This window comes from Puma concolor, chromosome A2 (assembly GCF_028749965.1).
Source record: "Puma concolor isolate L17-30 chromosome A2, mPumCon1.1.hap2, whole genome shotgun sequence".
In the NCBI taxonomy this organism is placed as follows: Eukaryota; Metazoa; Chordata; class Mammalia; order Carnivora; family Felidae; genus Puma; species Puma concolor.
Genome location: NC_141668.1, coordinates 87,895,166 through 87,909,318, shown reverse-complemented (window position 1 = coordinate 87,909,318; position 14,153 = coordinate 87,895,166). Strand labels below are relative to the sequence as shown.

Below are 14,153 nucleotides of genomic sequence, written 5' to 3'. Positions count from 1 at the left end.
ATATTTACCCACATCCAAACTTGTATGTTTTACAGATGAGGAAACTGAGGCACAAAGAGGTGAAATAACTTGTTCCAGGCTACCTAGATGGTCAGGAATGGAGCAGGTTGTTGAATAACTTTCTCAGTTGGGTGGTAGTCTGCAAACTCAGCTGAAACACTGTCACTAGACTCCTTTGCTATCCTCTATTTTGATTGTGAAATGGGGCTCATCTCTTCTTCTGGGGCAGTAGCAGAGAAACTTCTATCTCAAGTGAGTCTGTCAGAGGCAAATCCATCATTCTTCCAAATGGAGACTCTGAAATGCCATTTGTGTTTGAACCTTGGACACAGAAGGGTGGGCACCATAGTTAAGGTGTTGATTTGTGGAAATGCTGGAAATATGAGCTAGAATTGGAAGATAATGAAATTAGATTTCTTTTTTTTTTTTTTTTAATTTTTTTTTTCAACGTTTATTTATTTTTGGGACAGGGAGAGACAGAGCATGAACGGGGGAGGGTCAGAGAGAGAGGGAGAGAGAGAATCGGAAACAGGCTCCAGGCTCTGAGCCATCAGCCCAGAGCCTGACGTGGGGCTCGAACTCACGGACCGCAAGATCGTGACCTGGCTGAAGTCGGACGCTTAACCGACTGCGCCACCCAGGTGCCCCTGAAATTAGATTTCTTAAGAGCAGGGATAATACTACATACTTCAAAAAAGACCCTCACAGTGTCACACTTTGACCTGAACTGAATGGAAAATACTTCCACTAGATATTGGAAAACACTGGGTTAGTTTGAGACATACTTTTACTGCTCAAATGAATAAAATCATTTTGCAAAGAGATTCATGGATTTGGTAAGTGTTCCTTCTTCTTATGAAAACCTTTCCTATTGCAACCTACAGTTGGCTGGGTTAAAGGATACTGATGTGGCTATACTGAACTACAGTCTCTTGTATTTTAGAATATTATAGGAAAATATAAAAAATGATTACAGTAGATCAAAGGACAGTAATGTGAAGTCATTTGGTGTTCAAAAGAAAAATCTTTTAAGGATGTGTCCAAACCATAATGGTTCATTTGGATCTGTTCAACCATCACTAAGGCGATTGCTTTTTGTAACAAAATACAAAGAAAAATGTGCCTTTAAAAAACTTCTGAACACATTAATTATTTTACTTTGCTTCTGCTCTTTCTGAAGCATTGCTTCCTGAGGCATTGTTAATGGCATTCAAACATGTATGTTTCATCTTTCTTACCAGAGAGATGAAAACGAAGTGTTAGAAACATCAATAACTTTAAAAATCGTGACCCTATTTGGTTACTGCTGCTTCACATTTATACTCATTTTAAGAGCAGCAGTACACCTGTGGCAAACTTGACCTCCAGGGCTGAAGGGGCTATTGATAATGGAGCTACTGTTTACTGAGTGCTTCATCTGTAACAGGAACTGTGCCCTGTGTGCCACATACATTATCTTTTCATCCTCACAATGGTCCTGAGCAATATGGTGCTATTATCCCCACTTTACAGATGAGGAAACTGAGGTTTAGATACCTTAGTCAATTTTCCAGGACCACTCAGCTGGTAAGTGAGAATCAGGACACCTGACTACATAACTCCAGAGCCCAAGCCCAAGCCACTATTCTATTTTGGTGCTTTCTAACTTTTTCCACATCAGGACACACGTAGAAAAATATATTATTTAGTGCATTAGAGTAAACAGATGGAAATGATCAAGGTCTGAAAACACCAGTCAAGCCCTTCTATATGCCCCCAGGGCCAAAAGGAGTCAATATCTTGATGTAACCTATCAGAAGTGTGTCATGGAGAACAGATTCGGAAACTCAGTTCTGTTTTTCAATGAGGGAAAATCTTGATGACTCACATTGACCTGGGAATGTGGGGATGCTCAGGAATCACTCTCAATTAGTAAAATATCTGCATTCTGGGATATATGAAAAATATGTTGGTTTGCTTATTTTATGGATGTTTTGGAGAGCAACACATTCTTCTTTTCAAATAAAATCTTAAATGAAACCCATTATGTAAACAAATAAAAATGGAACCACTTTGGTTAGGTGAGGTGGATCCAAAGCCTCTTGCCATTCACCCACCTCCCACCTGTGCTGGGCTATTTGTTTTTGTGGGGTTTCTTGGTAATAAAACCCTCTTCTGCATTCCTTAATCCCCATCACCTATTCCACCCATGCCCCACCCACCTGCCCTCTGGTAACTAGCACACCTGAACTGGTCTTTAGGCCCTTTCTTGGGGAAACTTGAAGCTCCAATAGACAGTTTGAAAATCACTACATGAAGAAGAGGTGTCTCCCAAAGCCCCTGTTAAAATGCAAAACTCCCTTGGGGCGCCTGGGTGGCGCAGTCGGTTAAGCGTCCGACTTCAGCCAGGTCACGATCTCGCGGTCCGTGAGTTCGAGCCCCGCGTCAGGCTCTGGGCTGATGGCTTGGAGCCTGGAGCCTGTTTCCGACTCTGTGTCTCCCTCTCTCTCTGCCCCTCCCCCGTTCATGCTCTGTCTCTCTCTGTCCCAAAAATAAAAAAATAAAAAAACGTTGAAAAAAAAATTTAAAAAAAAAAAAAATAAAATGCAAAACTCCCCAAGCAGGAGTGGGAAGAGGAGAGAGTCAGGGAAGATTTCTGTGACAGATTTTTTTTTTTTTTTTCTACATGTTAGTAGCTGGGAGTTGGACTCCAGAGAAGGGAGACAAAGCACAGGGAAGTTTTGCTGGAGAAAGGGGATGGAAGTGTCTGTACCACAGCTGGCAAGCACAAACTACCTTTCCATAATTTGGCTGGTGCTGGTTTACTCAGCCAGAGCCTCAGCTGACAGTTCACAGTCCCGCTGAGCCAGCAGTGGCCCTCCGAGCCCTCAGGAAGGATAAGTCAGCAGTTAGTGGAGGAAGGAGTATCAGTGACAGGCCAGGCTCAAACCCTCGTACTGCCACTTGGTGTGAACTTGGGCAAGTCATTTAACCATTCTAGCCTCAATTTCTCAGGGAACTGGAAAACTGAGAGTTAAGGAATAACATCTGCCCTGCTTCCCTCCCAGGGCTGTGATCAAAGGAAACAATACATATATGGATGTTTATATACATATCGGCCATTGTATTAATAGTTAAACCCAATTTTTAGAAAGGGCAAAAGATTTGAATTTTCACTTCACTAAAGGTGATATTTGAACGGCAAATCAGCACATAGGATGATGCTCAACATCCCCAATAGCAAAATGCAAATTAAAACTACTGTGAAATACCACTACACATCTATTAACATGGCTAAAGTAAAAACCAAAACCAAACAACAACCTGAAAATAACTGGCAAGGACGTGGAGCCACCAGAACCGTCACATGATTCTGTTGGAAATAAGAAGTGGAACAGTGCCACTTGGGAAAACAGCTTAGCAGTTTCTTAAAAAGTGAAACATTTAGTTACCCTACCACTCCGCAATCCTGCTCTGAGGTATCCACACAAGTGAAATAAAAACCTAGGTCCACACAAAAACCTGTATGCGAATTTGCCTAGTGGCTTTATTCTTATTCACCAAAAACTAGAAACAACCTGAAGGTCCATCAACTGGTGAACGGATGAACACACTGTGGCACGATGGGTAGTCTCAGCCACGAAATGGAACAAACTATTTATCTGCCCAACAGCACGAGTGAATCTTAGTTGTGTCATGCCAAATGAAAGATGTCAGCTCCAAAATGTTACATTCTGTATGATCCCCTTTATATGACATTCTCGAATATTAAAACTAAAGGGGCAGAAAACTGATGAGAGGTTTCTAGAAGTTTGGGGTGGGGAGAGGCTACCACGCAAAGACTGGGAAAATTGTGGGGGATTCTGGAACTGCTCTGTATCTTGCGTATGATAGTGATTATATAGCTGTATGGATTTTTCAAAACGAGTGGAACTGTATACTGAAAAGGGCAAATTTTACTGTATGTAAATTATACCTCAATTTTTTTAAGGATCTTTTTCTTTTCTTTCCTTTTCTTTCTTTCATTCTTTCTTCCTTAATTTATTTTTTAAATTTACATCCAAGTTAGTTAGCATATAGTGCAACAATGATTTCAGGAGTAGATTCCTTAATGCCTCTTACCCATTTAGCCCATCCCCCCTCCCACAACCCCTCCAGTAACCCTCTGTTTTTTCTCCATAGTTATGAGTCGCTTATGTTTGTCTCCCTCCTTGTTTTTATATTATTTTTGCCTCCCTTCCCTTATGTTCATCTGTTCTGTGTCTTAAAGTCCTCATATGAGTGAAGTCATATGATATTTGTCTTTCTCTAATTTCACTTAGCATAATACCCTCTTGTTCCATCCACGTAGTTGTAAATGGCAAGATTTCACTTTTTGATTGCCAAGTAATACTCCATTGTGTGTATATATCTATATCTATATCTATATCTATATCTATATCTATATCTATATCTATACCACATCTTCTTTATCCATTCATCCATTGATGGACATTTGTCCTCTTTCCATACTTTGGCTATTGTTGATAGTCCTGCTACAAACTTTGGGGTACATGTGTCCCTTTGAAACAGCATACCTGTATCCCTCGGATAAATACCTAGTAGTGCAATTGCTGGGTCCGTAGGGTAGTTCTATTTTTAATTTCTTAATATACCTCAGTTTTTAAATGTGAAAAAATTAATAGTGTTGAGAAACTGTTTTTAAGCCTGGTGGGAAGAAGTCTTCTTAAATTGGTTACACCGTTTGCAAATAATGTCACCACCACTAGTTTGCTTAGTAACCTCTCTGTTTTCCTCATCATTGCACTAAGGTAAGTCTTAGCCTGATGAAACTGATGATGAATTCTGAGTTCCCAGAGTTAGCAGAATCCAAAATGAAGAGGTTTTTTTTATTTTTTATTAAAAAAAATTTTTTTAACATTTATTTATTATTGAGAGACAGAGAGAGACAGAGCATGAGCATGGGAGGGGCACAGAGAGGAGGAGACGCAGAATCTGAAGCAGGCTCCAGGCTCTGAGCTGTTAGCACAGAGCCCGACGCGGGGCTCCAACTCATAAACCACAAGATCATGACCTGAGCCAAAGCCAGATGCTTAACCAACTGAGCCACCCAGGCACCCTGAATTGAAGAGGTTTTACACTAATCTTTAGAAAGCATCTTTAATCTTAAAGCTTTTTTAGATCATTTTCTTCATCACAGAAATACATCCCTGTCTGAAGTGGGAGACAGTGGAAATAGGAATGAGAATAATCAATCATAAGGTACCCATTTCATGGGAGAAATGATGGAAACTGATAATAGCCACCTCTTGCCAAAGACAGAAGTGGAAACAGACTATTCAGAGGATACTCTTGAACTCCAGCTAAACCCATGCCTCTGTGGTACCCAGATGAGATTTTCACACCCCCTTCATCTGCCTCTATAAGCCATTCGTTTATGGGCAAGACTCAGGTATCAGATTAACTCACTTCTGGACTGAGGCCCTACAAATGATGTGCAACTATATCCCCATTAATATGTCCCCAGGGAACAAAGTGCCCCCCCCCCCACCTTTTTTGAAACAATTCTGGCTGTTTAAAAAAGAAAATGTATTAGTAGAAGCAAAGGTCTTGTGTCTGGAGTCCTCGGATTTTGTCGTTATCATACTTCATCAAGGCTATCCTCAGACAATTTTTTTTCTGTATCCAGTTTTATTTCTCAAAAAACTGCCCTCTCATCCATCTCTCTCTCTCTCTCTCATATATATATATATATATATATATATATATATATATAACCCAGAAATGGACCCACAAACATATGGCCAACTGATCTTTGACAAAGCAGGAAAGAATATCCAATGGAATAAAGACAGTCTCTTTAGCAAGTCGTGCTGGGAAAACTGGACAGCGACATGCAGAACAATGAACCTGGACCACTTTCTTACACCATAAACAAAAATAAACTCAAAATGGATGAAATGGACCTAAACGTAAGACAGGAAGCCATCAAAATCCTCGAGGAGAAAGCAGACAAAAACCTCTTTGATCTTGGCCGCAGCAACTTCTTACTCAACATGTCTCCAGAGGCAAGGGAAACAAAAGCAAAAATGAACTATTGGGACCTCATCAAAATAAAAAGCTTCTTCACACCAAAGAAACAATCAGCAAAACTAAAAGGCAACCGACAGAATGGGAGAAGATATTTGCAAACGACATATCAGATAAAGGGTTAGTATCCAAAATCTATAAAGAACTTATCAAACTCAACAGACATGAATAGGCACTTCTCCAAAGAAGACATCCAGATGGCCAACCGACACATGAAAAAATGCTCAGCATCACTCATCAAATCAAATCAATACAAATACAAATCAAAACCACAATGAGATACCACCTTAAACCTGTCAGAATGGCTAACATTAACAACTCAGGCAACAACAGAGGTTGGTGAGGATGCGGAGAAAGAGGATCTCTTTTGCATCGTTGGTGGGAATGCAAGCTAGTGCAGCCACTCTGGAAAACAGTATGGAGGTTCCTCAAAAAATTAAAAATAGAACTACGTTACGACCCAGCAGTTGCACTAGTAGGTATTTATCCAAGGGATACAGGTATGCTGTTTCAAAGGGGCACGTGCACCCCCATGTTTATGGCAGCACTGTCAACAATAGCCAAAGTATGAAAAGAACACAAATGTCCACTGATGGATGAATGGATAAAGAAGATGTGGTACATATATACAATGGAGTATTACTCGGCAATCAGAAAGAATGAAAGCTTGTCATTTGCAACTACGTGGATGGAACTAGGGGGTGTTATGTTAAGCGAAATTAGTCAGTCAGAGAAAGACAAATATCATATGGCTTCACTCATATGAGGACTTTAAGACACAGAGCAGATGAACATAAGGGAAGGGAGGCAAAAATGATATGAAAACAGGGAGAGGGACAAAACAGAAGAGACTCATAACTATGGAGAACAAACAGAGGGTTACTGGAGGGGTTGTGGGAGGGGGGATGGGTTAAATGGGTAAAGGGCATTAAGGAATCTACTCCTGAAATCATTGTTGCACTATATGCTAACTAATTTGGATGTAAATTAAAAAAATAAAATTTAAATTAAAAAAAAAAGAAAATTATGAAAAAAACCCAACTTACTCATTTCTGATCACAAAATACAGGGAAGCAGCAAGGGCAATGCTTGTAGCCTCTTGGTTCTAGGTCTTCCCAGCCTATGCACGATGATGAATACCTTTGGGCCACACCAGGCTCACACTCCCCCGCAAGCACCTTCCCATATTCTAGCAGCTGCAGAGTATCGTGTACAACCACTTGAGAAGTTAGTTTCAAACAGATGCCTCACTCACAATGCAGAGTCCCCTCCAATTACAGTTTTCCAGCTCACGTTTGCAAATACTGAAACTGAAGTAACTATGGTTGTTCCTGCTATTGATCTTCTAAAACTCTCTCATAAACAAGTAGGTCACAGACAAATTATGCCTTCACAGATCTTACAGATGTGTAAAGTGACTTTTTAAAGAGAGGTCTTTCTTAAACAGGAGTGGTGACTAAGTCCTTTCTGTGTCCCCAGCCTTCTAAACCCCGGATGGCAGCTCTTGGATCCCCCACATCCCAGGGCGGTAATGGAGGAAGGGCAGGTCAGGCCCAGCATGAAGAATAAACAATCTTTACTGTGTTCAGACTGGGAGTCATAGGGTTTTGAGGGTCTCTGTAGATTGGTCATGTTTCTTCTCCATCTTCTTTTTGGTTTGTTTCCATAACCTCATGAGCTGTTCTAATGAATCTTGGCCTTCTCCTTCCTCTCCTCGTCCAGGGTGGCTGTCACCTCTTGGTACTTCCAGCCAATGTTGTGAGCCAGGCATCCCAGATGGACAAACTTTCATGGATGAGACACAGTCTCCAGGGCAGCAGTAAACATCAACAGACTTTTTCTTGTCAGAGGGTGGTGGGCTCCCATCCAACAGCCTGAGGTGGTCAGAGCCACCTGGCCTTCTTCATCTGGTGGGCAGAGGTCTCTACTGTTCGCCCAAAGATGTGGTAGGGGCCCAGGACCAGTTGGTGTCCATACACTTGTGGAGGAAGGCCAGGTATTTTAACTTGTTTCTATAGAAATTTCCAGAAAAGCTCATTGCCCTCACAGTGGACAACCACCACCTTCCAAGCCAGCAGTACCTGCTTGACAATGATGAGCCATGATGGGTACCTAGAGGCCCAGGAGGTAGCCTCAGTCATCAAGCATGAGACCTGCCTTTCTGCCATTTTTGGAAGATGCCTCCATTTGGATGCCTCCAAATTTTTTAAAAACTTCCATTCAACATACTTTTGTTGACACCTACTACTTACATTATAGAGGAGGTCTATGCACTGAAAAGGCAGCTGTGAAGATGGCAATATTTCTATCTTCATGGATCTTACTATCATAGTGAAAGAGACAGAAAATTAATATATAAATAGGTAATAATAAGCCTGATAATGATAAGTACAACACAAGAAAATAAGGTAACGTGAGAAGGTAGAAAGATGTGGGGTACTATTTTATTTTATTTATTTATTTTTAATTTTTTTGATGTTTATTTTTGAGAGAGAGAGAGAGAGAGAGAGAGAGCAAGCAGGGCAGGGCAGAGAGAGAGGGAGACACAGAATCTGAAGCAGGCTCCAGGTTCTGAGCACAGAGCCCAACGCAGGGCTTGAACTCACAGACCACAAGATCATGACCTGAGCTGAAGTCAGACACTTAATGGACGGAGCCACCCAAGTCCCCTGGGGTACTGTTTTAGATAAGGTGGTCAGGGAAAGCCTATCTGATGAGCTGACACTGAGAGGGGAATTGAATGTCGGGTAGCAAGTCATGTGGGGACAGATGGAACATGTGCAAAGACAAGGCTTGGCATGTTGGCAGAATGGTAAGTAGGATGTGGAGGCAGAGGGGGGAAAGGCAAGATCAATTGGGGCTTCAGTGAGGAGTTTGAATTTTATTCTAAGTGTTCTGGAGGCCATTGGATGGTCTCATGAAGGGGGATATTTTATTCTATTTATTTATTTTTATTTATTTATTTTTTAAAGTTTATTTATTTTGAGAGAGAGAGAGAGCATGAGCGGGGGGAGATGCAGAGAGAGAGAATCCCAAGCAGACTCCATGCTGACAGCACAAAGCCTGACATGGCGCTGGATCCCATGAACTGTGAGATCATGACCTGAGCTGAAATCAAGAGTTGGACACTTAACCAACTGAGCCTCCCTGGCGACCCTAGGGAACATTTTAAAAGGCTAACATGGCTGCTGTGTGCAAAATAAATTGCAGGCAGAAGCCAGACATCAGTCAGGAGGCTATTGTGGTCGCCCAGGCAGGACATGATGGTGGCCTAGGCTAGGCAGGTGGTGAGAAGGGGCTAGATTCATGAAATGTTTTGAAGACAGACTATGCTGGACCTGCTGATGGAGTGGATATAGGGTGTGAGGGAAAAGGAACAGTCAAGGAGGACCTGAGGTTTTCTTTTGTCTTTATTCACCAGAATATGTGCTGACCTTCAGGCAGTCGTGTGCTAGGCACTGGAGATGTGAAGATGAACAAGACACGATTAGTGACTCCAGGAACTCATTGTGTACAATTTCAGAATTCTGGACTTCCAGGGGCAAGTACGGAGTGCTGTGGGGTGGGCACATGAAAATCAATTGTTCTGTATTTGGGACGTGGAGAGGGCTTTAGTTTGAATTTAAAAGGAGCATAGACACAGAAATAGAGAAGACTATCCCAGAAAGTGGGATCAGCAAGTGCTGGGTGGATTGTGGGAATGGTGAGGGGTGTCTGGGATAGCAGAAGAAGAGATGGCTGGGAGAGCAGGTTGGGGAGAACTTCACCGGAAAGAGAGTTGGGAAGCTTTTAAGCAGGAGGGTGATAGGGAGGATCTTCCTCCTTATCTAACAGGTTGAGTCATTCACTGATACTGACAAAGGAATTATACTTGAACTAACACTTAACTAACTGCATGTTGCTTCGATCAGAGTATCATGTTGTTTTAGATTCTTTTATAAATAAATCAAATTTCCTTTTCTCTTATTGGTATTGGCAAGCAGAAGCATGATCACTCTTTGGCTGAGAAATACTATTAATCTTGCTGTAAATGAATATTTATTCAATTATCTACTCTGTGCCAAGCAACTGTGTTGACTGCTGGGAATTCAGCATGAACAAGATGACATTCTTGCCCTTGCAAAGCTTGTTATATGAAGTAGATATAGAACAAATGATTTCAAATGTGATGGACCATCAAAAGAAAAGTTTTTTAAAAAGTAAAGGGTGCTACAGAAGCATTTAATGGGGTGCTAACCTCATTTAGGAGTTCAGGGAGGCCTCCCTGAACAAATGGTCTTGAAGTGAAAACTAGATCGATTAAAATTTTATTATTAGCAGCAATGTCATCCCCTATTTCTTCAATAATTAGCCTTTTTTTCAAGTCGTTGCTTCTCTTCTGCTTTGAATCATGCCTACTTCTTGCCTAATGTGAAGAGAGAGAAAACCCAAATCTTTCACTTTCACATACCCCAAACTAAACTTTTCAGTATATTCCAGAGTGAGCCTCACAATTTGGACTTCCCTGCATTCACACATTCACACCCTCATTCCTGTGTGCTTGGCACTGGAGGGGACTCCAGATAGACTCCCACGGTGCAAACCCAGGACGTGAGCTGTAGGGTGACCTGAGATGAAGTGACAATGAGCTTCCTCATTTGAAGGACATGCAGAGGGACATGGAGTTCATTCAGCAGGTGTTGGAGACTCACTGGAGGGTCTGAGTTGGACTCTGTAATGTCAGGATTCATGAACATGGGAGACTGGAAAGAGAATTGAAATCTAGAGTTGAGGCAGCATAGATTTGTATTTTAGCTTTACTACTGACTAGCCGTGTAGCTTTGGGCAAATGACCCAACTTCTCTGCGCCCAAATGATACATTATCTACCTTAGACATCTGTTGTGAAAATTAAAATCACCCAAACTTTTGTAAAAACTAAGTGAGGATCTACCATTTTGGGGCACATAGTAAGCACTTGTAAATAATAGCGATAATAATAAACAAACAAAACAAACAAAAAACCCAGCTAACATTTGCTGGGCATTTACTCTTAATGCTAAATGTCGTGCATGCCTTCTGTCATTCAAATTGCACAACAAAGCACCTGAGAAAGGACCAGAGCCCAGGAGGCATTCGGATAAAAGGAACTGTCATGAAGGATCCCCGCTGGGATCACAGGCCTGACCCTGAACTTAGGACCCCAAGGGCTGCTGTAAGCTTAGCAGCCTGTTATTGCACCCTTTTTTCCCCATCAGGCAGCTGATAACGCCAGAGAACCCTTACTCCCTACCTATTGGTTTGTGAAAGCCTCCTGCATCTCCCCTGCTCTGATAGTCAAGAACAAATGATGATACTATTTGAAACCATCTGAACCCTCATTCATGTTCATGTTATAGTTCCCAAGAAGTGTGGGGGACAAGGGTCTGTGTGGCACAGGGCATGGATTGGTGGGAAGGGAGGGAGTGACAGGAGCCTGGGCTTGACAACATTGGAGAGACCAGCTGAAGACAGAAGGCGGTCTGGGTGGGAGGGAGATGGGTGGGGCTGTGGGAAGTAGTGAGTCCGCCTCATCTTAATTTTTTTTTTTTTAACATTTATTCATTTTTGAGAGAGAGACAGAGTGTGAGCAGGGAAGGGCAGAGAGAGAGGGAGACACAGAATCTGAAGCAGGCTCCAGGCTCTGAGTTGTCAGCACAGAGCCCAACGCAGGGACTATGAGATCATGACCTGAGGCGAAGTCAGAGGCTTAACTGACTGAGCCACCCAAGTGCCCAGAGTCTGCCTCACCTTGAAAAGGAGAGTTTGGGCTGGGTTTTCATTAATGCTGCCTATGAATTTTCATTTTTGCAAATAAAGTCTCAGAACTTCCTAGAAACAAACCAATGGGTATCAATTTCTGTAGCACTTAGGGCTCATACAAAATGTCCTATTTCACACAGGTTTAATTTCATTTTAGCAAAAGGTAAGGCTGTTTATTGAAGACATTTCTCCAGAAATAAAGATGAATGGAGGAAAAATACCCGACACTCTATTGAACTATCACTGCAGATGATGGTTCATCAGGGCCTGGGATTTGTACAGGTCTGTGCACTTGCAGAAAAACCCTACTGTGCCAGCTTGCTCCGCCGAGTGCTCAGGCAGCAGCCTAAACAAGGGGCTGCAGACAGGCAGGGGAGCTAAAGGCTGGCTTGGGAGGAGGATATTGGCAATTGGGTGCAGAGGGTGAATTGTTGGCAGCAGTGCAGACTCAGACATGAAGGCCAAATTTGTGCAGCAGGCTCCCTTCTGAACAATACACATCTGCTGAAAGAGGAGAACCCAGTTCCTGGGCTGTGTGCACATTTGCAGCCTAAACGCTTGGCTCTTTGTCTCTTCAGCTTCAGTATCACCTCCTCCGAGGCCTCTCTCACCACCTTGTCCAAAGTGGTTATTTTCTGGTGCAGCTCCTTAGTCTCGTTCACAACATTGACTACAATTTATTTGTGTGTCTCTCTTGCTAGAATATAAATCCTATTTGACACAGACTGTGATCTGTCTTGTTTGCTGTTGCAACTTAAGTCTCTGACAGTACTGGGTGCATACTACCAAGTGTTCAATAAATATCAGTTGGATGAAAAATAAATAGATCAGCCAGAGATCACTCATTCCCCTTTCTTGAAAGTGGCATAGCAGCCAACTCTAGTAATTTCCAGAAATGTGGAGAAACCTGGTATATTTGTAATAAATGCATGTGAATTGCAGGGGAGCAAGATTTACCACCCCAAAATGTGTTTCTTTGGCATGAGGATTATTTTAGGGTGACTATTTTTGAGAAACAAAGACTCAAGAAGTTTTTCTTTCTACCTGCCCCCCTAAACTGCCCCAAAACATTTAGACAGGGGAGGCTGCAACAAAAAGAGAGCTATCACCAGAGATGCGGTTCTTGTATATCAGAAAGACTTCTCAGTGTGGCATGGCAAACATCTGCTCTTGTTGTCTTTCTGTGAATTGTCTTCATCTCCCAACCCCTCTACTCTCTTCTCCTTAGCTCAGGTAGCATATAAGCCTCATTTGCCTGGCTGCCTGTGGATCTCATGTTCTCTGGGACCCCTCTACATATATGATTGAATGTGTTTTTCTCCTGTTAATCTGTCTCATGTCAATCTGATTAGACCAGCAGAAGAATCTAGAAGGGTAGAGAAAAAATTTTCCCTCCCTGACAGTTGGCAGGATTTACTTCATGGTGTGGACACTACTCGTTCTGAGGCTGCTATAGCTGAGACATCCTGACACCTCGGACAAACAGCATCAGAAGGTAAGAATTCTTACCACAAGGGTTTCCTGGATCTCTGCTGACAGGGTCTGTTGGAAGCAAGCATGATGAGAGTCCCCGCTCCCCTTTTCCCACCCCCTAAATTTAGCTTAGCAGGATAAAGTATTTGTGGAACTAGCTCCTTGGACATAGGCACTCTAGTTAAAATTTGGTAATGAGTACCCTTGACTTTTACCCATTGTTTTCCTCCCAAAGATGGTCCTTGTTTTTGTCTCTGCCTTTTGTGTAGTTTGTCATAAGGAGGAAGAGCCATAGGGCAGAACACAGGCATAGGCACCATAAGCCCGCTATTTGAGCGTGGCTCACAGACCATGGTTACCAGACCGGCATCTGTGCAAACAAACTTGGCCGTGAATCCCCTGTGTAAAAACTGGATGGGGTTTTTCCTTTTGTCTTATTCCATGTCCTGAGAATTTGGCTTTACGACTAGTGAGAATATTCTCTTTGGTCTCTGCCATGCAGAAGGTACACTTACCAGGGTGCACCAGCTGAATAGAGTGGGGTTCCATGGCACGGACTCCCAAACAGCATTCTCTTCATCCAACCATGCCAGCTCTCAGGGGAGTTTGCCATAAAGGGTCCCAGTCCATAAGGAGCCCTTGTAGCCTCAACCTTCCTTTCTTTGTTAGTGCTGGGAAAGTCTCATTCCAATAGCACCTGTCTGGTGTCACAGATTAGCAGGTTTGTGACTGGAGGCATCTCGAGTTCTTGTGGGAAACCAGAGACACTGTATTCACTACACCGTCCTTACCACCTGTGCAACAAAGGCTTTTGCTTTCCTAGGCAATCTT

At 42.5% G+C, this 14,153-nt stretch overlaps 1 protein-coding gene and 1 pseudogene across 11 annotated transcripts in view; both read right to left on the bottom strand.

Moving 5' to 3' along the window:
• The window catches only part of MAGI2 (membrane associated guanylate kinase, WW and PDZ domain containing 2), a 1,355,992-nt gene that overhangs the window by 12,468 nt on the left and 1,329,371 nt on the right, over positions 1-14,153 (bottom strand). The gene's annotated exons all lie outside the window — the stretch shown is intronic.
• Positions 5,776-8,748, bottom strand: LOC147583292 (large ribosomal subunit protein uL13 pseudogene; annotated as a pseudogene).